The sequence below is a fragment of the Antechinus flavipes genome, chromosome 4, assembly GCF_016432865.1.
Source record: "Antechinus flavipes isolate AdamAnt ecotype Samford, QLD, Australia chromosome 4, AdamAnt_v2, whole genome shotgun sequence".
Taxonomy (NCBI): Eukaryota; Metazoa; Chordata; class Mammalia; order Dasyuromorphia; family Dasyuridae; genus Antechinus; species Antechinus flavipes.
The window spans coordinates 122,005,652-122,032,221 of NC_067401.1; the positions used below are offsets into that span (position 1 = coordinate 122,005,652).

The following is a 26,570-nucleotide window of genomic DNA, read 5'->3' on the forward strand; positions in this document are numbered from 1 at the left end:
AGTGGGGTAATAGGTTAAAATCTACATTTTGTGAATTATATTGGACTGGATGACCTCTAACTCCTCCCCCAACTCTGAAATTTTATGATTTAACAATTATCCAGCTATTTTGGTATGGTTGCTCAACAATACAAGAGTCACTGATCTCTTTTCCCCATATCAATATCTGCCACAACTTTCTAAAGTAATGGATTCTTAACCTTTTTGTGTGTGTATCATGCACCCCTTTGGCAGCATGGTGAGGCTCATGGATCCTTTCTCAGAATAATATTTTTAAAGACATAAAGCAAAATGTGTAAGATTCCAAAAGAAACAAAAGTTTAGTGAAAATAAAGAAATACACATAGATAAGGAAATATATACACACTCGTGTATATGTATATACACATATGTTCATATATTGGTATATCCCCATCCAAGTTTTCAGACTCCCTGAAATTTATCCAGAGAAGCTTGGTGGAGGTTGGAGTCCATTGACTACTTATTAAGACTTTGGTTGATCATATTAAAATGGATATTTTTCTATATTTAGTAGTAAGATAATTGTTGAGTATTAGAATGAAAGGTTATAAAACTACACATCTGAGCCTTCAACTCTTAGTTTTTCTAGGGGATTCCAAACCTGAAAAATAATCAATTCATCATACCATTTAAATTCACTTGACTTTTTTCCTGAAAAAAATCAATAATTTAAACAGAAAGATTTCTGAATTTAGAGTTAGATCTCGAATTCCAAATATGACATTTACTAACTGTATGACTTTGGGCAAGTTATAGTTATCCCTTTCCCATCACAATTTTCTCCATCACAGTTTCAGGACATCAGAAGTTCAGCATAAGAAATTAAATGGAAATTTTTAAGGAATTTTGCAGAAAATGCAGTCAACATACAAAGACCAGCAGATGATACAGAAAAAGTTTAGAAACTCAGAAATGCATAAAATACGTTGTGTTATATAATATCAATCCAAGTTTTGCAATAAAGTATTGTAAACACCCCATAAAAATAAAAGAAAAATAAAAATTCAGACTTTTTCTCTAGTAGAAGGAAGGGCCAACAATTTTTACACAGATTTTCCAAATTGTAGGGGCACTGTGCCCCTAACATCCATGATGTAGAAAGGATAACTGTTCTTAAACCAGAAGGACCAGGGACATTATTTTAACATAATATTTTAGATATTTGAAATTCAAAAGAACTAAGGTATTTCTAATTCATATTCCATGATTTTTTCTATATCTTTATTATTGGTGTTCCAAAGTATTCTAAAGGCTTTTTAAATAATGAAAGAAATAAAACACATGGTTCTACTCATAAAAACCAGATGCATCAAATGATGCAGTTTCTTAAACATTTTATACTTTTGTTGTAAATAAGAAGAAATGCTCCAATATTTATTTATATTGGGCTGTTTCTTTGACTATATTAGTCTTTTTTCCCTTGGAACATTGGTAGAATTTGTCAACACTTATAAAACCTTGTGAATAATGTATTTACAAAGTAAAACAAAATTTTAACTTTGCACATAATTTCCACTACTGTATGAATTTTTTCCCAAAATTTTTAGAATTTAGTTTGGTTGTCATAATAATGTAATTTTGCTTATATTCTTAATGATAAAATGTTTAAGAGACAGTCTGATGAACAGATTTTAGAATTAGTAAGAAATATCCCATCTGACTCATCCACTGATGAACTTTCAAGTATTATTATCCCTCATCTGATTACAGAGATGATGAATCCAGTAGTAGAATTCCTTCTACAATGCACAATCCAAAAGGTAATGATTGCAGCAATGCAGTTCTTATCAGAGCACTTCCATTAAAAAGATAATAAATCATGTCTGAAAGGTAAAGATGGTTCTTCTTGGCAATGGGCTGTTGCTTCTCAAGTGTGAGAATGCTTGAAAGAGCTAAATATTAGTACATTACAATCTGGTCCCACTATATATTCTACCACACATGTTCAAAGACAAATCCTATTTCTCTTCTTTTCTTTCTTCCTTTCTTTCAGATTTTTTTTTTAGTGAGCCAGTGCTTAGAAACATTTGAGTAACAGGCAATACTAATTGGCTTGTTACATTAGAAGAGTTAGAGAAGATCATTGGTCTTCTTGTCTGTCACTCATAGTTGGAAAAAAAACCTACCAATAAAATGTACATAGAATAACTCATTCATTCAATAAAATCATGCCATAAGTTGATCCCTACATATGAAATAAGATATTTTCACTTTGACTAAAAAATTAAAATGAAGCAAAATCTATCTCAGAATAATTTTTGTCGTTAACTTTCACTGTGGAATCTTTTCTTATTAAATTTTTTCAGAAGAATTGTCCTATAAATACATAATGGTCAATGAGCAATTGCTGCTCTGCAGAGTACATTGAAAATTTATTCAATATGTCAAAAAAACAGGTAAATCTGAACTTAAATTTTGATAGGCAATCAATATTGAAAATAATATTTGTTTACCTTTACTTGGGAAAAACTAATACTAGAGGTTATAATCACTTCCTGCAGATAAAATACTGACATTCATGAACCATTAGTCAACAATGGTACAATATAACCTGTAACAATTATTTCACATCCCTTGATCTTTCCTTAAGACATACAAAGAAGAAGTGAAACATAATTGAACTAATCATCAAAATAGTAGAGAATTTCTGAAAATAATAAACATATGTAGGTCACCGCATTAAACTGGTTCTGAAATCCTCAGAGAAGTTTATAGTAATCCTGATTTTAGACCAGTGTAAGAGATCTAAGTCTGAAATTATAATGAGTACTTTCCATCTAAATGTTCACATTCTAGCCCAGAACAACTTAGTCAGATTCTATCCTATTTTAAAATAAGAATAAGATAGGAATAGATGGTTTTGACCAAATGGCAAAATGTTACTCAATGAAAGCAACACATAAGAGATGGCTCATATATATTTTATTTTATTTTATGTTTTTTTAACTCAATTTTATTTTATTTTTATTTCCAAATTCTCTTCCTTTGTTCTACTCATTAAGAAGGCAAGGAATACAAAATTTATTACAAATAAAAAGTTGTGCGAAACAAATTTCCATATTAGCCATATCTGGGGAGAAAAATAAAAAGAAAGAGAGAGAAAAATGTGATTCAGTCTGCACTCTGAATTCATCAGTTTTCTCTCTGGAGGTAGCCAACATTTTATATTTATTTATTTATTTATATTTATATACAATGTAAATATATTATATTTATAGTGTAATATAAATATTATATTATATGTAATATATATTATATATTATGGCATATTATAATAATAAATAATACAATATAAAAATATATATATTTATATATCATGAGTCCAGAATTATGGGAGATCATTGTGTTGATCAAAATTACTAAGTCTTTTACAATTAATTATCTTTTTACAATATTTTTACTGTGTAAATTGTTTTCTTGGTGCTGTTTACTTTGCATCCGGTTCACATATTTTCTTTGCATCAGTTCATATAAGTCTTCCCCTGTATTATTTCTAATAGCATAATGATATTTCATCATATTACTGTCATAATGTTTTTAGTCATACCTTAGTTGAAGGGCGTCCCACCAGTTTCTAACTCTTTCCTACCACTAAAAAAAAAAAGCTGCTATAAATATTTTTTGCTTATATGGATATTTTTTCTTTATTCCTTTTGGATATAGACCTAAAAGGGTATGTATAGTTTAATAGTTTTAGGGTCATAGTTCCAATTTATTAGAATGGTTGACTTAGTTCAGAGATTACACTGAGATGGATATTAAATCTCATCATTTCACAAATGAGAAGATTGAAACCCAAGGTATACAGATAGCAAATGGTAGAGCTTCCAAATTTATTGCTTTCTCTACTAATCCATGGTGGGGTACATTGGCATAGATGATCTGACCTATAGATAGAATTGGAATAGAAGTTAGTTTGACCTATAACCTTCAGGAAGTTCCAAATTGGAATTGGGGATTAAAGGGAAAGGAAAGCAGGTTCTCAGAAAGTAGTCATACAATTATTGGACTCTATGGTAGTGGCTTGTGACAGCTGCATAATGAGATGGAACAGGCTAGCAGAGGGAATTGAGGTAAGATATATGATTAGTGGTCCTTATGAGAAGGAAGCATGAGTCTCCATCCACCATCTCCTACTCCCCATTTGAATTTGTTAGATAGAATCCCCCTATTAGTATCAGCTAAGTTTTGGCTCAGTGAAAAGAGGTGGAAGGATGATTGATTGTGGATGGAGAGGTAAGGCTGTTTATATATGTATTGTTATTTCACAGTTTTAGACTGAAGTTAACCAGGCATCTTAAGATGTTATTCTGAAAGCTAGAGAATTTCCCCATGGGTAAAACATCTACTTTAGCCAACATATAAAGGATGAAAAGTTTGTTTCTGGATTAATGCTTCAGTAATGCTTTTTCTCCTCCTCCTTTAGTTTTGCCCTAAGGTCCATGGAGGAGCCTGTTAACAAGGTTTGTATATCACAGAACATTCACATACCCTTGCCTTTGGCCCAGTCTAAGAACCACTCCTTATAGACTTTGTGCAAAACATTAGTATTAGTAAGAGAAGTAATTCAGTTTCTGATCATAATTGTTTAGAGAAAAAAGACTCTAACAGCTGGCCTAAATTATTATCTTTTTTTGGGGGGTCTAATCCTACATAAAAAGAACTATCTCAATATTGATGTGAGAGCCAATGATTTCACAAAAGACAAACTATGTGGACCACAGATAGTTTATACCTACTTCATTCATCAATCAATTAACTTACTTTTGACTGCAGCCATACAGAAAGAACTTTAGAGAAGAGTGGACTGGTTGGCAGAGTCAAGGTGATGGAGTAAAAGATCCCCCCCCCAACTCTTTAAATTCCTTTAAATAATAACTCTAAAAAAATTTAGTGTCAGAATACACAAAAAAGATGGAATGGAATGATTTTCCAGCTCAAGATAACTTGGAAGGTCAGCAGGAAAGGTTTGTTATAACAGGGTGTGAACCCTACTTCTATAGCTAAAGTTTAGTAATAGGCGAAATGTGCAACATTGGGAAAATGAGCAACAACAGAGAATGATTCTGACCATAGAAAGTTACTATGGCAACAAGAAAGATCAAAACAAGCACTCAGAAGAAGATAATAAAGTCAAAGTTCCTACATCTAAAACCTCCAGAAAAATAAGAATTAGTCTCAGATCATGGAAGTGCTCAAAGGGGATTTTTAAAAATCAAGTAAGAGAGATAGAGGAAAAGTTGCAAGAAAATTGAGAGCAATGCAAAAGAAAATACCAAAAGCTAATGAGGAAAAGAAAGCATTAAAAAGTAAAACTGGTCAGATGGGAAATGAGGTACAAAAGCTCACTGGGGAAATTAATTCCTTGAAAATTAGAATTGAGCAAATGGAAGCTAGTGACTTTATGAGAAATCAAGAAACAATAAAACAAAACCATAAGAATGAAAAAAAAGAAAACAATGTGATATATCTTATTAGAAAAATAATTGACCTGGAAAATAGATCCAGGAAAAATAATTTTAAAATTATTGTTCTACCTGAAAACCATGATCAAGAAAAGAGCCTAAGCATCATCTTTCAAAAAATTATCAGGGAAAACTGTCCTGATATTCTAGAATAAGACAGTAAAATAGAAATTAAAATAACCCAGTGATCACCTCCTGAAAGAGATTCCAAAATGAAAACTCCCAATAACATTATAGCCAAATTCTGGAATTCCCAGGTCAAAGAGAAAATATTTCAAGCATATCAAAAGAAACAATTCAAGTATAGTGGAGCCACAGTCAGGAGAACAAAAAAAATTAGTTTCTATGTTAAAGGATTGGAGGGCTTGGAATATGATATTCTGGAAAACATAGGACTGAACTTGCAATAAGGAAATAACTGGGTTTTAATTTTGCTTTGAGAATTACAATCTATGTACAGAAAATCATCCCCAGGATAATACACTATGACCAAGTAGGATTTATACCAGGAATGCAGGGCTGGTTCAATATTAGGAAAACTATTAGCATAATTGACTATATCAATAACCAAACAAACAAAAACCATATGATCATCTCAATAGATGCAGAAAAAGCATTTGATAAAATCCAACATCCATTCCTAATAAAAACACTTGAGAGCATAGGAATAAATGGACTTTTCCTTAAAATAGGCAGGAGCATATATTTAAAACCATCAGTAAGCATCATATGCAATGGAGAAAAACTGGAACCTTTCCCAGTAAGATCTGGAGTGAAGCAAGGTTGCCCTCTATCACCATTATTATTTAATATCGTATTAGAAACACTAGCTTCGGCAATAAGAGTCGAGAAAGATATTAAAGGAATTAGAGTAGGCAATGAAGAAACCAAACTATCACTCTTTGCAGATGATATGATGATATACCTAGAGAACCCCAGAGATTCTACTAAAAAGCTATTAGAAATAATTCATAATTTTAGCAAAGTAGCTGGCTACAAAATAAATCCCCATAAATCCTCAGCATTTTTATACATCTCCAACAAAACTCAACAGCAAGAGATACAAAGAGAAATTCCATTCAGAATAACTGTTGATACCATAAAATATTTGGGAATCTATCTACCAAAGGAAAGTCAGGAATTATATGAGCAAAATTATAAAAAAGTCTCCACACAAATAAAGTCAGACTTAAATAATTGGAAAAATATTAAGTGCACTTGGATCGGCCGAGCGAACATAATAAAGATGACAATACTCCCTAAACTAATCTATTTATTTAGTGCTATACCAATCAAACTTCCAGGAAAATATTTTAATGATCTAGAAAAAATAACAACAAAATTCACATGGAACAATAAAAAGTTGAGAATCTCAAGGGAATTAATGAAAAAAAATCAAATGAAGGTGGCCTAGCTGTACCTGATCTAAAATTATATTATAAAGCAGCAGTCACCAAAACCATTTGGTATTGGCTAAGAAATAGATTAGTGGATCAGTGGAAAAGGCTAGGTTCATAAAACAGAATAGTCAACTATAGCAATCTAGTGTTTGACAAACCCAAAGCCCCTAACTTCTGGGAAAAGAATTCATTATTTGATAAAAACTGCTGGGATAATTGGAAATTAGTATGGCAGAAATTAGGCATGGACCCACACCTAACACCATATACCAAGATAAGATCAAAATGGGTCCATGACCTAGGCATAAAGAACGAGATTATAAATAAATTAGAGGAACATAGAATAGTTTATCTCTCAGACTTGTGGAGGAGAAAGAAATTTGTGACCAAAGATGAACTAGAGACCATTACTGATCATAAAATAGAAAATTTTGATTACATCAAATTAAAAAGCCTTTGTACAAACAAAACTAATGCAAACAAGATTAGAAGGGAAGCAACAAACTGGGAAAACATCTTTACAGTTAAAGGTTCTGATAAAGGCCTCATTTCTAAAATATATAGAGAACTGACTCAAATTTATAAGAAATCAAGCCATTCTCCAATTGATAAATGGTCAAAGGATATGAATAGACAATTTTCAGAGGATGAAATTGAAACTATTACCACTCATATGAAAGAGTGTTCCAAATCATTATTGATCAGAGAAATGCAAATTAAGACAACTCTGAGATACCACTACACACCTGTCAGATTGGCTAAGATGACAGGAAAAAATAATGATGAATGTTGGAGGGGATGCGGGAAAACTGGGACACTAATGCATTGTTGGTGGAGTTGTGAACGAATCCAACCATTCTGGAGAGCAATCTGGAATTATGCCCAAAAAATTATCAAATTGTGCAGACCCTTTGATCCAGCAGTGTTTCTATTGGGCTTATATCCCAAAGAAATACTAAAGAAGGGAAAGAGACCTGTATGTGCCAAAATGTTTGTAGCAGCCCTATTTGTAGTGGCTAGAAACTGGAAAATGAATGGATGCCCATCAATTGGAGAATGGCTGGGTAAATTGTGGTATATGAATGTTATGGAATATTATTGTTCTGTAAGAAATGACCAGCAGGATGAATACAGAGAGGACTGGCGAGACTTACATGAACTGATGCTAAGTGAAATGAGCAGAACCAGGAGATCATTATACACTTCGACAACGATATTGTATGAGGACATATTTTGATGGAAGTGGATTTCTTTGACAAAGAGACCTAAGTTTCAAATGATAAATGACGGACAGAAGCAGCTACACCCAAAGAACGAACACTGGGAAACAAATGTGAACTATCTGCATTTTAGTTTTTCTTCCCGGGTTATTTATACCTTCTGAATCCAATTCTCCCTATGCAACAAGAGAACTGTTCAGTTCTGCAAACATATATTGTATCTAGGATATACTGCAACATATCCAACATATAAAGGACTGCTTGCCATCTAGGGGAGGGGGTGGAGGGAGGGAGGGGGAAAAAATCGGAAAAGAAACGAGTGCAAGGAATAATGTTGTCATTATAAATAAAAAAAAAGAGAATTACAATCTATGTAAGCACTAGCCTCTTTGAGACTTGGAATTTTCTTTGCAAAATGGAAGTAATGTTTTTAATAATTACATTTCAATAAAATTGGTTTTCTTTGTAATTATATGTAACTTATTTATTTAAAAACATTATTCAGAGAAAGGAGCCATAGATTTTATTAGACTTTCAAAATGGTTCATTATATAAAAAAGATTAAGAATCCTTGCTGTAAACAGACAAAGATGAATATTGATGAGGTAACATTGAATGGACATTGAATTTTTCATGACAGCTTATTACATGGACAATTGTCAAATTATGAAATTTCAGAGTTGAGGACCTTCTAAGTCTTCTAATCTCACCCACTTCATTATTTTTTGGCATCACTTTATTCTATACCCTCTTGGATACATACATGACAATAACATTTATTCTAAAAAGCCCTTTGATTTCTAATAGAAAAAACCGATATATCATAAACTCAAAAAATTGGGGATATATCAAGGTAGATATTGCCTACTATTATACATTCTGCCTGATATTAATAAATGGTATTGAAACTCTTCAGAAACCATGTGCCCTTTTACTTCTTTCAGATAACATGTTGCTAGGAAACATAAACTTAGAATGTACTCACCTGCTGAGAAAAGGTTTATAGCTTCACAGTAATGGGGCCTCTCAAAGTAACAAGACTGCCTTTAGCTATGAACATATGAATAAAGAAGGCTGCTACTTCAAAGTTTCAGTTTCACAGATTTCTTCATTTAGATGACACTATTACATTAATATTGTTTATGCTGAAATGTATTCAGATATGTCCTTGAGAATGTATTGTGGAAAAACCAATGTCATGGTACCAAGTATTTTTCATTGGAGATAAAATAAATCACAAAATTAAGGGCAATCAAGTTGGTGGTTGAGTTCTGTTGACTTACATTTCATTCTAGTTGGTGCATAGTTGCTTCAAGCTAATTCTTAAATTATTTTTTTTAAGAGAGAGAAAGAGATCCCTAAAAACATGCCCAAATCATCATTCTTATTCATTAGGACATATCTGACAAGGCAGAATCCCTTCTTACATCATTTAGTAGCCTAGTTATAAGCTTCATGAAGACAAAAAAATTATACTTCCATAAATCCCGTATCTCCTATATTTAATAAATGTTTATTGGATGGGATTGAATCAAATCTTCATCATTTCCTACCAATTGTCCTCTCTATGATTGGAAATCTCCATAGCTGAGATAATTGGGTAAGCCTAGTGTTAACATGCCATAGTTAACTCATCATCTTCTGTCCTTTCTTTCTCTGTTCCCGACATATGTTTATTATGGCTCTTCTAACTACATGGAGTAATATTTGGAAGGAAAGAAAAGGAAAGGAAAAGAGAAGAAAGGAGAAAAGAGAAAATAAGCTCTACTTAGATCAGTGATTATAACTTCATTGTGAGAATGGTCTGTATCTTATATTTACTGAACCCTAAGATACTGTCTCTAGTCATTTAGTAAATCTTAGTTTACTTAGTTTGGTAAATCAGGATACCTACATAAAAATAAATTTTGATGCAATGTTATAGATAACTGATTGCCAATTGAGTGGTCCAGAACAAAAGAAAGGAAAGGGGCCATTATTTGGCTCTGTGTAGTTGATTTCTACTCCTCTCTTCTGAATAGAGTAATTGTAGACAAACCAAAACTTCACTCAATCAAACCAGTCAGAGATAAGATGATCCATCTCAAAAAAAAAAAAAACCAAAAAACAAAACATTGACAGAGTTTAGAGGTCTGACTCTATACTTTATAACCTCCAAGAAGCTTACACCAAAATATAGATGATCTAAATTTAAGGAAGAAAAGTGAACTTTCTAAGGAAAGATAAATAGGGCCTTTGTAATTTCCTGGAATATCCTAATTATAAGAAGGAGACACTCTAGAAACAAAAATGTAATAATAACAACAAGCGTTTATATAATGATTTAAAATGTTTTACATAATATTTAATTTGATTCTCACAAAAACCCTATGAGGGAGGCACTATTTTATTCCTATTTACGGTTGATGAAATTGAAAAGCAGACATTTTAAGTGGATTTCTTAGGATCACTCATCTGTCTGAGGCACAATTTAAAGTCAGATCATTTAACTCCAGTTCTCACACTCTATCTACTGAGCCACCTAGCCAACATAAGGTATTAAAAAAGGTTATCTTCTAATGGAAAATGATAGTAAGTATGAGAAAAAAAAAGTAATTATGAAACAGGATAATCCAAAGTCTACTCAGAGAGTATAGATGGCTCTCTTCATCACAAGATCATTGGAACTGGTCTAAATCATCTCATTGTTGAAGAGAGCCATGTCCATCAGAACTGATCATCCTATAATCTTGTCACTGTGTACTATGATCTCTTGGTTCTGCTCATTTCACTTAACATCTTTTCATGTAAGTCTCTCCAGGCCTTTCTGAAATCAGTCTGCTGATTGTTAGAACTCCTTTCCTTACTAAAAAACCCTTCTGGATTTAGCCTTTCCTTAGTGACATAACAATCTTTGTCCCCTAGGGGAAAAAAAGCCTTATTTCCTCTAAGAGACCTTTCCTGTTCCCTACCAGATGCTATTGGCTTTCTTTCTAAGGTTGCCTTCAGGTGCATTCTGGAGCCAGCTAGAACTATAGAGTCAATTGTTAAATTTTCACTGTGAATAGCTATACCTCTGAAATTGTTAAATGATACAGATCAGGGCTTGATATTTTTGTTGATTATTTAGACTTAAAATAGCGTCAATGATGGAGAAAATATCAATAATATGTGCCATGCATATTTTTTAGTCATTTGTTTAACATTAACTACTATACTCTCAGATTATCGCTGCATTTATGTTTCAAGTTCTGGTTTACATATGGTATTTCCCCCATTATAATGTAAACTCCTTGAGCATAAGGACTATTTTTATCTTTTCGTTGGATTCTCAGGGCTTAGTACAATGCTTGTTGTTGTTGATTTTATTTATGGACCTTCATTCATATAAAATTTCTGCATGCATGTTACTAAGTCAAACAGAAAAATCTGAAAACAATATAATCAATTCTAAATCTAGATAAACAAAAGTAAAATTTTAAAAAGCATTTTTAACCTTTCCTTCATCAGTAATTCCATCTATAGATATGCAAAGCAAAAATCCCTTAATGAAAAAGAGTGTAATTTTAATAAACAGGACATCTTGTTGAATTGAATGGTACAAATGACTGTTTATAAACATGTATGTATGTGTGCATTTACTTATAAATACATTTAAATATGTATGTGTGTATAGTTAATATATATTTTAAAATGTATACAGACACATATAGGTACACACATGCATACAGACTTTTGCCTCTATTAAGCTAGCAATTTAGGCAGTAATCAAAGCCTGGTAAGATATGACTTTATAAAGGAAATATATGTTCCAGTATCTTAGGTCGAGATTGAATGAGCTGGGAGCATCCTTGGCTACTCAAGAAAATAAAGATTTAAGTGGGTTATATGAAGACCTCATTAGAGGAGAAGTAGATCAATTCTTTCAAGACTCTTCTTACCATAGAGAAACTAGCTAACACACTTGGATTACATGGACTCCTAAGTAAATATGACTCTTAATTGACCCCTTCCTTTATCTTTGAATCCTCCAAAATGAATCTCAACTTGAGAGTTAATCTACTTATGATAACTCCAGGAAAGTAATCTGCTAAAACCTAACTATTAACTTTGATACTGGCAGAGATTTCTCCTCTAAAGATGTTGATTTTAAATAATTATCAAACAACCCCTTACTCAAGAAGGAATAGGAAGCTACACAATATCTCAAAATATTGATAAAGGCTCATGTTTGTTATTTACATTTTTTACGGAACGTAAAAATCAAACTTCAGACCCCGCTGACTATGCATCATCCCACAATAGCATTCAGGAAGAAATGATGCTGGAGTATCCTTTTAATGGAAAAGAAGCATGTGTGAATTCCTTCATGGTAAAACTAGATATGTTAGAGTTAGGAGGACCTACATTGAAGAAAATCACATAATATTACACTTTGGATTATCCTATTTCATAATTACTTTTTTTCTCATACTTACCATCATTACTTTCATTCAGTAATTATAATTCATCCCTATATCATAATTTACAACCAAATAGCAATGTCCCACTTTTTTTCCTTTATTTCTCTCTGAAGTATGTGTAAAAAAAAAAAAAAAAAAAAAAAAAAAAAAAAAAAAGGAGGAGGGAAAGTCTTCCCTAACAGGCATGATGATTGTTGAGGTACCTGGAGCAAACCGCAAAAGCAAAGTCAAGGAAAAGACTTTTTTTTTTGAGAAAATGGTAGCAAGTATAGGAGAAAAAAAAACCTAAAAGTTTTGGTCACTTTTTATATGAGATAGATGGCAGAAAAAAATACATCTTTACTTTGCTTGAAGAACTGTTGGATTGACTCAGCACAGTGCCTGTCACATAATAGATGATTAATAAATATATATGTATATATATTGATTGAGAGGTTGTGTGTTGCTTTTCAACAACAAGTTTTCTTTAACAAAAAAAGAATAAAAATGGGATTCTGGGTCAGATTAGAAAGTCAGTTGGGCATTTTCAAATTTTTTCTCCTCAAACTCTTTTAATTCAACAAAATTTTTATTAAAGATCAGAAAAGAGGTCTGGGGCAGATATAGAAATTAGAGATAGTTATCTCCAGAATCTCTGAGTTTTTTTTTTTTAAGAAAAGAAAGCAAAGTCAAATGAGAAATGAGTCTGGGCTAAGATGTGGAATCCATGCAGTTAGAACAGATGAAGCTTGAGAGTTAGAAGTAAAACCAGAGAAGAATAGCATTTCACAGCAACAGCTTTAAATGTTGTGAAGTGAAGGACAATTAGAACTGATAATGAACTCATTACCTTTGATTATTAGTCTGTCACTGATGATTTTAAAGGGAGTAGATTAATAACATGGTAAGACAAGTTTACAAGGGAAGAAAGACTGACTAAAATGATTTAAAAAATGGAGATAGCAAATGAATAATACTCCCTGAAGAAGTGTAAGGGTCAATGAAAAAGAGAGAAGTAGTATCAGTAACAGGATTGAGGTTCTATGTATTTGTAAGTGGAGGGAAAGAAGCAGATGGAAAGAAAAATTGAAGGTGAAGAAGTGAGATGGGGAATAATTGATCAAAGTCCTGGATACTTTAAAAAGAGATGGGAACAAGAGGTAGAAAGGTTAGATTTAGAAAGGGAATGGTAGGAAGGAAAGCTATAAGAATTTATTAAATATTTACTATGTGTCAGATAAGATAGCTAAGTGGCTCAGTGAATAGATTGCTAGGCCTGAAGTTAGGAAGCCTTAAGTTTGAATCTGGTGTCAGACACTTAATATCTATATAACTTTCACATAACCACTTACCTCTTTTAATCTACTGGAGAAATAGCAAACCAAGAAAACCTTATAGATGTTATTGGTATATTATGGTCCACAGGAGTATGAAGAATTAGACAAAACTGAATGAATCAATAACGTGTGCCAGACACTTAAAGTAGCTTGCAAATATAATTTCTTTTGATCCTCAAAATGACTATAGGGGATGTTACAGTTATGTCTTCAACAATCTGGAAAGATAGGACCATGCTACCCTCATGATCAGGAAAATCTGTATAAATTGTTTTTCAGAGAAAAAAGTCTGGTATTTTTTCTTTTATGGGATATTTATGATACCTTATTATAAAATTGGGATTGGTATCATATAATATTATACACATATTTTATTCATTTCTGAGTTACTAAACTTTTATATAGTTTGCTGGTCTTTGCATGTCATATGTAGAATTCACAAAACTTCCCCAAAATTCCATCTAATTTATTATGCCAACTGGTGATATATTGAAACTGCAATATATCAAAATCATGATGGGGAAAGTCACAATGGAGAAAGGCTATCTTTATTACTCCCATTTAACAAGTGAGGAAGCAGGGTTAAATGATCACATAGCTAGTAAGTACCTGAGGTTCAGGATTTTCTGACTCCAGATCCAGTTTTTCTATTCACTGAGAAACTAACTGCTCCAATAAGGGAAGAGAAAAGTATGGATGAAGATACAGATATTCTGAGATGGACAAAGTGAAATTAAGGGATATCAAGACCCAGAAGAAGACTTTGTAGCCTCCTCATACTAAATAGCTTTGCTACTCTAGCTTGAAAGGAAAGAAAGCATGCTCCATAAGCAGGGAATATTAACCCAGACACCCTAAAGTAATTCCCTAACCTCTCAAGGCCAACAGGAAAGTCTGCACAAATTTGATAGAAAGGATTAGACAGAACTGAAGCCCAGCAATTTCTTGCAGAAGTGTGAAGGAAACCTTTAACAGTCTATTGACATAATCAAAGTCAGCAAAGTTGGGAATTACTTTAATCAATACCACATGGGAAAATATAACAAAATGAGGTAATTGCCTATGAAAAGAAATTTAGAGTTTTTCCTTCAAAAGGATGATTGCAATATCACTTTCCATGATAAATGAAGACTATAAACACATTGTCAAAAATATACATTGTCCAATGAATGAGAACAAAAATATTTTAGTTTGCTGTCAGTTAACTAGAAAAAGTTTAGATCTTAATTCAGGCCCAGGCAGGAATGATCTAATCTGCTACAAACAGCTTTACAGAGAGCATAAGTGATAAAAATTGCAAACAGATGATATGTAAATAAATATTTGCATCAAATGGAATAAATATTTAGAAGTGCTGAAAGCTCCCAATTATCTTATTTTAATTGGTTCACATAGTAACTCATTTTTGACCATTGTACTTGTCTAATTAACACTTCAGTAGACTTTAGGGTCTTAGATCTCCTGTGCTTTTGAACATTACAAGGTTGTATATAGTGACTTCCTTACATTTCGTGGCTGGATAAATAAACTCTTTTTTGGAAGAATACATTTGTAGTTATATACCAGGTGTTTCATAAATGCAGGATCATCCTTTTTCAGAGAAAAGAACTTGGGAAGAAGATTGCTGCTGATTGGCTCAGACTATGGTACCAAATTCAGGGTGGGTAGAAAATCTGACATGGAAGTGTTGAGTTTTATATCAAAATGTTGGTGTCATGATGCTGGGTTTATGGTAATAACAGATGGTTGTAAATAATTTCTGGACTTTCCAAGATGTGTCACTCTGAGATCATTAACAGGATGGGAAGTGACCTGGGTGTGCTCTTTCACCAAACCAAAGGCAATATTCTCAGTATGGCTATTTTCCCTCATTCTTCTCTATTGACACACTGTTCACATGAAAGTGGGTATTTCTTGGCATCCAGCTATCATAGTACTGGAACAGACATCTTCATATTGAGAAATTTGCAGGAGACAATTTTTTTTTTACTCTCAATTAAATGCAACCGTATCATTACTTATTTCCTTATGTACTGTCTTAACAATGCATATGTTCATTTAATCCATTAATCATTACATCTTTATTAAGTTCATACTATATTCAGTATATCTTGCTACAAACTCTAAAAGGTATACAGATAAAGAAGAGATGCACCTTACCGGTTAGAAGGGGAGGCAGAATACTTATGAAGAAAAATAATATTAATAATTCAAACCAGCATATGTTATATATCAAATAAATGACAAAGAGAAGTAATTAAAAATAATTGTATAATTAGATATTTTTGGACCCACTTGAATTGTCTGATTCAAATAGTAGTCATTTCAATTTTCAGTGTCAGCGAGGCAGAGTGGCTTCAGTCACACTACCGAAGGATCTGTGCTATGATGTTTAATGTTTTTATCAATGATCTGGTTACAGATGTACAGATATTATCAATATCAAATTTGCAGGTGACAAAATGGACTGGAAAAATAACACACTGGATGACAGTTAGGATCCAGAGATCTGAAACTTCTAATTGGTGTCTATCAGATCTGCATCAGGAGATAGAACACATTTTTAATTGGAAATTATTCAGGTAGAAGTACCAGACAAAGATGAAACCAGTTCAGTCTGAGCTAATAGAAAATGCAGACAGAAAACAAGGATTGGGTTCAGAGGGTAGAACCTGGTCTCAGCCATCATAACTAGATACATCTCTAACAGTAGGAAAAAACTAATGACAAAGGTAACAGGGTCTATTAATTCACAAAAGAACTTAAAATAGGAAGAGGCTGTTCTAAGTCCAAAGTTCCAAACCAGGAATTGAGGTAAAAATAAACAGGGCAGGAAGTTCAGAGCAAAAAGAATCTTGTTCAGTTATGCTGAACCTTTAGAGGCTTCAAGCCAGCTTACAATAATTGGGGCCATAAGCTGTTTACTGGAGCTTTAACAAGGAGGAAATCTTCACTTGTATGATCAAGACTCAAACCAGAGCAGGGATCTAATAAAGCTCAGATAAGAAGTATAGCCATTAGACTATATGATATGTAGGACATGCTGAAATTTTCTAATTCCCTGTTTTGAGCTGATCCTGATATCCTTCCTCCTCAAAGAGGACTATAACATAGGAAAGTGATGTCTGATATGCAAATGAATTGGATTTAAGTGAGGGAGGATTGTACATGGTCACTAGTCTCATTTTCTCATCTGGAACCATTTGAGCCATTTAACAACATATAGATCATGAAGACTGGGAATAATCCTGAATGCAATGGAAGACTTGGTCTTTTTAAGCTACAGTCTTTAACAGGTCTCAGTGTGACTGAGGCAGGGTTCAATCTGTGATTAAGGCTAGCTACGAAATGAAGCAGAGAATGGCCTCTTTTACCTAGTCAAAAAACCCAAAGCAAATTAAAACACAAAAAAACACAAATCTCTCAATCTGAGAGGGGAAGATTCTCAGGGTTTCTGACCAAAACAGACACAATTGCTATTCATATTAACTGAGCCAATCAGGGCCCAAACAATAACCAAGTGGGTTTGACTTAGAACCTATTCTTGATCAAACAATGAGGCCTAGAATGATTAAGGTTTAAGGCAATACCTAGTGAACAAGAGAGTAAAATAAAAAATAATTGAAACAGTAAGGGCAGAAAAGTTGCAGGATATAAGATAAAGTCACATATATTATTAATGTATCTGTATTATTACCTACAAAATCCAGCAGAAAAATATAGAGAATTTCCATTTCAAAAAAGCTACAGAATGAAGGCAATGCCTAGAAGCCTATCTAACAAGATACAGAGGAACTATGTGGATACATTTGCAAAAAAATTTCTATGGAAATAAATACCTAAATAAGTCAGCAAATATTAACTGTGCTTGGGTGGGTCAATCTAGGATAATAAAAATGGTTATATTAGCTAAATTAATTTGCTTATTCAGTGTAATAACAAACTACCAAATAATTCCTTTATGGAATCAGAAAACAATAATAATGAAATTCATCTGGAGGAACCAAAGGCCAAGAATCCCAAGGGAAATAATGGGAGGGGGGTGGGGAGAATTGGGAAAGACGACAGTCTAGCAATATCAGGCCTTAAGCTATATACAAAGCAGTAATTACAAAATTATTTGGTACTGGTTTTAAAAACTATAGAAGCTGATCAGTAAAGCAGATAGGTTATGCAAGTAGAGAAGCATAGTCTTGTTTGACAAACACAAAGAGCACAATTCTTGGATTAAGGACTTACTTTTTGACAAAGCTAGTAAAGAAGCTAGGTTTATTTCTCTGTCTCTTTTTACACACACACACACACACACACACACACACACACAATTTAGAATTTAAAATTTTCACAATAAGTTGAATAGTGAAGAAATCATCTTTTGGATCTGAAATAGAGGAATAATTTATGAACAACTGAGGTAGAAAAAGTCAAGAAGATAAAATAGACAAATTTGATTACATCAAATGTGAAAGTTTCTACACAAGCAAAACCAAAGGAGTCATAGTTTGAAGGGAAAGAGTTAATAAGGGAGGGGAATAGGAAACTTTGCAGAATTTTTTTTGTTATGAAGTTCTCATTTGTAAGAAATTTCAGCAACTGATTCAAATGTATAAAAACATGTATCATTTCCCAATAGATCAATGAAGTTTTCAAAGGAAGAAATCTAAGCAACAATTATATGACAAGCTACAAAATCATGGATACATAGAGAAAGGCGAATTTAATCAGTCCTTGAAGTTCTCCCTCATGTCCGTCAAATTGGTGAAAATAATAACTAAGGAAATTATTGAAAAGGCCTTGGGAAATAGCATGTTAAGACTCTGCTAGAATATTAAAAATATCTAATCATTTGAAAAAGCAATTGTCACAAGGCTCCCAATTCTTCTAAAATGTACATATTTTTTGAACTAGTAGAACCTCAACTAGGCATCTTTCACAAACAGATAAAAGAGAAAAAGGTCCTTAATGTAAAAACTTTAATAGCTGTCTTTATAATGGCAAATGGAATATTGGAAAATTACTAAATAATTTATGTTATATCAATGTAACAAAATATTATTCCATAAAAACAATGAAAGAGATAGTTTCAGAGAAATCTAGGAAGATTTATATGAAATAATGCAGAGTAAAAGGAGAATAATTCAGAGAACAATTTATACCCACAATAACATTGTAAAGAAAAATTTTTAAATTTTTAAATTTTCACAATAAGTTGAATAGTGAAGAAATCATCTTTTGGATCTAGAATAGAGGAATTGATATAACATAAATTGTTTAGTAATTTTCCAATATTCCATTTGCCATTATAAAGACAGCTATTAAAACTTATTGTAAAGAAAAACAACTTTGAAAGACTAGAACTCTGATCAATGTAATGATCAACCACTATTCCAAAGAACTAACAAAGCATGCTACTCACTTCCTGAGAAAGAGGTGATGGATGAGACATGTTCTGGACATGGGGAATTTGTTTTGCTTGACTAAGCATATTAGTTACAAGAGTTTTGTTTTTCTTTTCTTTTTTTTTAAGTAAAAGGGGAGAATAGGAGAGAAAAAAAAGCCAATAGACTCTCACTATTTCTCTCACTACCAAATAAAAAAGAGAAGAAATGGAAGGTCACAAGAAATCACAGAAATGTGGGATAGCTATAAAAGTCACATGTTGAATATATCATATGCTTAAAAAAATATACTGCACAGCAAAAACTTATAATTTCATGTATAATCCTCTTTTGTATTCTGTAGTGTATGAGAAATACAATAAAAGAAAAAATAAATAAAGAAGGTTATTATAACAGTTCAGGGAAGAGGAAATAAGGGAATGAAATAAAATGGAGGTTGTGTGAGAGTGAAAAGGAAGAGATGCTTATTCTGTCTACTCTATAAATATTAATTCTGTGAATTCTTTGCCATGGTTTTCCCTTGATATCTCATTGTAGTATGAAGAATTTGGGGGGGTTCTTTAAGATAATGTCATTGAAACATAAGTTGCACAACTTGTACCAAGCAGAAAAGGCTCTGATCATTGGCCTAGTGAAGGACTGTGTATCTGTCACTACAGGTCCAGCCTAACTAAATTTATTATTTTTTTCAATAGTATTTCAATTTTCCAAATATATACAAAGATAGCTTTCAACATTCACCTTTGCAAAACAATGTTCCCTTCTGTCCCCTAAGATAGTAAGCAATCTGATATAGTTTAAATATGTGTAATTCTTCTGAACATATTTTCATTTTCATTATTCTGCACAAGAAAAATCAGATCAAAAGGGGAGAAAACCATGAGAAAAAAATAAGCAAACAAACAACAAAACAGTGATAGTATTATGTTCTGAACCACCTTCAGTATTCATAGTTCTTTCTCTGGATGGGGATGGCATTTTTCATCCCAAATCTATTGGAATCTGCTTGAATCACCTCATTGTTGAAATTTTAAAGAAGCCTACTGCATGCAAATAAAAAAAGAGAAAAAGAACAAATTAAAAACCTCTCAATTTAACATCATAATGAAAAACCTAAAACTTAAAGAAATTAACAAAATTTAAAGTTAAAAATTTGAATAAATAAAATTAGCATCTGTCTTTATGAAAAAAAAAAGAAAAACAGATTGATTTGATTAAAAAAAAAAGAAAGAAGAAAACCAAATTGTTCTTCTTGTTTATAGTTAAGTTTGACTCTCCATAGCCCTGTGGGCCATACTATCCAGGAGATTTTCTTGGCAAAGATACTAAAGTAGTTTGCTATTTCTTGAATGCAGATTAAAAGTTACTTTAAAAAAAAAAACTTTATTTTCCTTGTTTTATTTTTTTGTCTGCATTGTCTTTTGCAATGTGACTAATATGGAAATATGTTTGCATGACTTTACAAGTTTAATCAATATGCATTGTCAAGGAAGAAGAAGGAATAAGAGGGAGAGAGAAAATTTGAAAATGAAATTTAAAAAGAACTGATTGTTAAAAAAATTTTACATGGAATTGGGAAATTTTTAATGAAATAATAATATTTAATGAAGTAGTCCATTGCCAGAAGGTGAACTGCCAGCATTCTTCTGGCCATAGTAACTTATTAAACTAAAGTGTGCTACACTACACCTCACTAAAGTGTAGACAAGTAATTCTGGGAATAAACATACATACATACACACACACATACACACAAAGCTCTTCCTATTTTTCTGTATATGACACAAGTGAATTTTAGACTTTTGCATGCTTCTAAAGTCCCATGATATGGTGAGTGGGATGACAGAGTATCTGGTTATATTTGCATTGACTGCATGCTAGTCAATTTTTTATGATTTCATTTTTAGATTATGATTTCATAAAGGCATCATTGAGCAGTTCCATATTTTCTAATATGATCTCATACATTTCCTCCAATTAATGAGAATATTTCCTTTTAGGACCTGAGTCAGTATGGGATACATTAACTGCCAAGAAAGAGTGGGCCTGGCCTGTAGTGAGGCACAAGGATAGTTGATCACAACCTAAATAGAGAGTGATTTCATTGGTATAGGGAACTCTTGGTGGAGGAAACTCCCACTGTCAGTGGTGATTTGTTCAGGGTCACAATTGGTAATGTATTAGATGCGGAACTTGAATCCAGTTCTTCTTGACTTTCAGGCTAGCTCTCTATTCCATACTAGATCCGAAAAAAATAACAAATTTTTATTAGGCAACTACTATTTACAGAACTCTATGCTATGTGCTGGGGAAAATACATGGTTTAAATGAGAAACTTCTCCTCTCTCAGGGTTTTCCATCAAATAGGGGAAAGGGGTGATACATATATAATGAACTATATACAAAAGGTATGAAAGAAGTGTATTGTGAGTTAGGAAAGAGGGAGAATATTCCCAATTAAAGATACCATAGGATCTTAGATTTAGAGTATGAAAGGACTGTCCAGTCCCTTCCTTTTTCAGATGAGGAAATTGAGATTTAGAAAAAATAAATAATCTTCCCAAGACCACATAGGCAGGAAGTAACAGAGGCAAGATTTGTACTGAGCTTCTCTGACTCACTAAAGAAGGCTTCATGGAGGAAGTAGTGATTTAATTTGATTTTTGTAATGGGAGTTGGAGGAGAGGGATATATCAGACAAGAATGGAAGAAGGTCAACATTTCTAGGATAAGAAGTAGAATGGCCAAAGGCAGGATATGGGAGGGCACAAAGTCTGCATAGGTTTCAGCTTCTTAAACTGTGTCTCATGACCGCATATGGGGGTTTCATAACTGAATGTGGATGTTGTGAAATTATGATTTATTATCAGTAGTTGATTTATATAGATATTTAAATACCTATATGCCTGGGGTCACATACAAATTTCTTGGACAAAGAGGGTTCATAAACAGAAAAAAAAATTAAGAAACCTTAGCATAAGGGATGGCTAGTATTATTATAGAACACATGGAAAAGAGTAGAAAATATATGTACGCACATATTAATATCTATATATCTATATATCTATATATATCTTGCCCTTTTATTAGGATATAAACTTTATGACAATAGAGATTATTTTATTTTTTACATTTGTATGTCTGGTGCCTAGCACATAATAAACTTTTAATAATTGTTTATCAATGCATTAAAAAGAGTGGCCCCAGCTTTCAGAAGGTCTTGTACATTGACATAAAGAATATGAAATTCACTTAGATGGTTATAGAGAATAATTTGAGCAGAATGATGGCATGACTGATTCATGATAAAAAATTGGACTGCTACATGACAATAACATGAAATAAATACTGGAGAAAAGAAATGATGGAGGTAGGAAGACATGTTAGCAGGATTCTGTAATAATCCAGGTAGACTAATGTTGACCTGGGCCAGGACTAGTCTACAATCAGTCAAACAATCCAAAAGAATTAATCGATCACCAACACATCCCAGATGCTCTGTAAAGAAGACTACTGAGATATGGAGTGAGTGAAATCACAAAAGGAGGGAATCTAGTCCTGTCTTGTTAATAAATAGAGTATCATAGGAAAAATATGGACTCCCAAAATTTTCTCTGCAACTCTCCTTCAGGATTGTTCCTAGATTGCTTAATAACCACCCCCTTCTGATACCTACAAAGATCTACAAAGATGAAGATAATAAAGCAGCCAATCAAAAGGCAGGATTTTTATTTTTTGTTTTTGTGTGTAGCTTATCTGTCTAGTCTAATACTGGTTATTGCTTCTAGTCTAGGCCTTATAGTCATTCCTCTGGACTACGGGCCTGATTGACTATTTACTGTACAGCCTTCCCCATATCTTTCATTTCTTCTAAGAAGCAAAAATGGAGAAATAATTGTAAATTGTTAGTTCCAAGTGAGTTAAATGTCATTTTGTTCATAAAACTTTTCTGACATCTAAACAATGTTTTTCCTCTATGCCATTTACTCCATGTGTGTTGAAATTCACTAAAGACATCCTCTACTATGTAACAATTATTTATCACACAGAATGATTTTCATTCTAGTTATTAAGTACATAATCAAATTATGCATAAATTGATATGTGATAGATGGAATAGATAGGGAGATAGATGTGTGTGTGTGTGTGTGAGAGAGAGAGAGAGAAAGAGAGAGAGAGAGAGAGAGAGAGAGAGAGAGAGAGAGAGAGAGAGAGAGAACAGTTAGTAACCACTTACTATGTCAGGCACTGTGCTAAGCACTGATAATAAAATAAAAAAGAAATTTTCTGTCCTCAAGGAGCTTACTTTTTAACAGGGGAAAACAGTATATTGCATGCAGTATAATGTGGAAATAACTAAGAAGTAGTATGGAAGGCAGACAGGATAAATCAAAAGTTTCTCTGTCTAATCTAGGTAAGTCAGAGGTAGAATAAGTAGGGAAAATGAATAGGATGATGGTCAGAGTGTAAGCAGTATGTGAGGAAATGATCAAGAAGTCAATTGATCCCAATTAAGTATTTCACAAAAATTCTATTCATCACATGTGACCAAATATCACCCTGAAGATGCTAATTTCTTCTGTAACCTAATTGATTTGGTTATCAGAGTGTCTGAACTACCTTCCCCCAACGATGTTATTTCACCTAATTTTGTGTTTTCACAGAACCAATTAGGTGGTGTATATCTATAGTCAGGAACATCCTAATCAATTGCAATGCTGAAAGATAGGGTTTTCTGATTGAAATAGTCCACTAGTCTTGGCCACAGGGCCAATTTAAATCTTGTCTGCTATCAGTAATAATTAATAAATAATTAATGACTTAATGTGACTTTGATCTTCCTTTTTCTCAATTTTCCCATCTGAGAAATCAAGGTAATAATGATATTAGCTACCTTGAGTAGTTAAGTAGCACAGTCCACAGAGTACTGAACTTGAAATCTGAAAACCAAATTTAACCTCTCTTTGCCTGGAGATAATAACAGCATCTATTTCCTGGGGTTATCATAAGGATAAAATGAAATAATATTCCTAGAGCATTTTGTAAATCTTAAAATACTCTATAAATATTACTGATTATGATTTGGTTGCAATCATTATGACCTCCTAGAATTTTTGCAAGAATCCAATGATATAATATATAAAGTATTGTTCAAGTTTTAAAGTTTATGTGAATATCAACTATTTGTTCTCATTATTTTAAAATCACTTGAAATCTTTTGGATCTCAGAGTCCTCTTTAAGCATTCAACTTTTTTTAACGTGTAAAAACAACTTTAAGCAAAAAAGGAGCAAGGGATTGGTTTGAATTGATACTGACCTTAAAATAAAACTTGAAAAGGTTTTTTAAAAACACATCTGTGAAAGAAGGCTTGTTTTCCCATGATTTCTCTGTCTTCATATCAGAGGGAAATGTGAAGAAATGTATTTCCTTTTCATTGAGATTTCACATATACCATCCCAATACCTCTACTTTAAGTAATTATGGCACAGCTGTGTCTCCATGATTCAGAAAAGAAAAGTGAAAAAAAATCCATGCATCATCTAGATGTTTTGTCTACAGGATAATAAGCATCTGGACAATAGACTAATTTTTCTACCTTTTTTCTCTGGGTGCTTCTGCAAGGCATTGGTTTAGCCATGCCTATGTGTTCATCTGCCACTGCTTCTCTCCTTTCAAATGATAGCTCCTTGATGGAAGTAAACCCATCTTCTAAAATTATCTTTTTACCTGATAGCCTTGTCAAACTAATTTAATCTAATAAATACTTCTTTACTTCTCACTACATAACAGAAGTGTACTGGGCATTAAGTGTACAAAGCACAATACCCTCAGGGAATTTATCTTCTAAGGAGAATATACAAAATGTACATAAGTATTTTCAAACAACCAAATGGATTTGTATATTCTTTGATCTGGTTATTTCCTTCAGTGATACAGATTACAATCTATTCATGCCAGTCTATCCTTTGGAATTCTCCCTTGTGTTCCTCACAAGTTCACCATGGGAGAAGGGTTGACAAAAAGTGATAGGGGCTCATCCATCCTTTGTAACTCTTGACCATGTTCACCCATAGGGGGCTTATAGATTCATTATAAGAGGCTCACACAAAGTAATGGAGTCCTACCCATCCTTTATAATTCTTGACCATATTCATCACAGGGAATTCACCAATTTACCATAAGAGCTTCACACAATATAACAGGACCTCTCTTACTTTCTCTTTTTCTTGCTAGTCCTGAAGAAACCTGGATACTTCATGGGTTCACCTGTTATCTCTGATTCTTGATATGTGATCAGATCTTCTTTTTAAAATCCTATATCTTCCATGATGACATTTCTTTAAAAGCTCAGTATTTGTTCTGTATTAAAAGTAGCTCAAATCTATCCTGTGCCATTGTTCTCTGTGTGATAATAATTTTTAATTCTTTGGAGACAGTAGTGACCCATGATTTGCAGCCTTACATTACTAGTAGAATATTGGTATTAAAAGATGGAGAGTTATTAAAAAGATTCATATTAAAAAGATAAAATAGACAATAAAGTAGGTTCGAAATTAAAAAGGAAAAGAGACTGCAATGAATTGTCTACAGGAAATTGGAAATTGCAAAAATCCTTTAATGACCCCAAATGTCCCAGAGTAACAAAAACATCTTTTTAATAATATATAAGGCACCAATGACTATGTTAAAAAGGTGGTCTAAAAGCAGCATAATCTTCAGTACCTTCTGCCCCTATTTCTGCCACTAACACTGTAAAAATAGAAGGGACCTATACAGAATAGAAAGAGGCAGGTAGTTGCATAGCAGTGGCACTGGATAATGCCAGGTCTAGAGCCAGAAAGACTCATCTTCTAAGTTAAAATCTGGCATCAAACACTTACTAGCTGTATCACTTGAGCAATTCACTTAACTCCATTTGCCTCAGTTTTTTTTTTCATCTGTACAAGGTGCTGGAGATAGAAATGAAAGACCCCTCTTATCTTTGATAAGAAACCCCCACCTGAGGTCACGAACGATCAGACAGGACTAAATGATTGCACAACAACCATACAGGATGGAACACGATTTTATATTTTCCTTTGTTTCATGGTTTTCTATGACCAAAGAACACATTACCAATTGGCTAGTTTAGTGGTAGAATCTTTCCATATTTATTTTCTAAATCCCAACTTTGTAACTTAGTACCTCTGTTATCTTGGGTAAATCATAAACTTCTCTAGGTTTTAATTTCATCATTTGAAAAATGAGGCAATTGCCTTCAATTACCTCCAAATCCATGATCCTAGAAACACTAGGGAGCCATTG

General features: G+C 32.8%; 1 protein-coding gene across 1 annotated transcript in view; it reads right to left on the bottom strand.

The window, feature by feature from the left end:
• Positions 1 to 26,570, bottom strand: part of ANKFN1 (ankyrin repeat and fibronectin type III domain containing 1) — a 405,379-nt gene that overhangs the window by 321,560 nt on the left and 57,249 nt on the right. The window lies entirely within an intron of this gene.